This window comes from Brassica oleracea, chromosome C6 (genome assembly GCF_000695525.1).
Source record: "Brassica oleracea var. oleracea cultivar TO1000 chromosome C6, BOL, whole genome shotgun sequence".
Classification (NCBI taxonomy): domain Eukaryota; kingdom Viridiplantae; phylum Streptophyta; class Magnoliopsida; order Brassicales; family Brassicaceae; genus Brassica; species Brassica oleracea.
In genome coordinates, this window is record NC_027753.1 from 11,405,829 (window position 1) to 11,406,028 (window position 200).

The window sequence follows — 200 nt, forward strand, 5'->3', positions numbered from 1 at the left end:
CAAACCGGTGGAGCAAAGAGCATGTCAATACCTCCAAAGATGTGGCTGATCCAAAAAGGAAACAATTTCAGTTTGATGTCCAACAATTTTGTGATAACTTTGTGAAGGGTTTGGACAAAGCCCTCAAGGACGTCAGCAAGAGCCAAAAGAAGTGCACATCCACACGTGCCCCAGTAGCTGAGCCATCAATTTTCATCAGT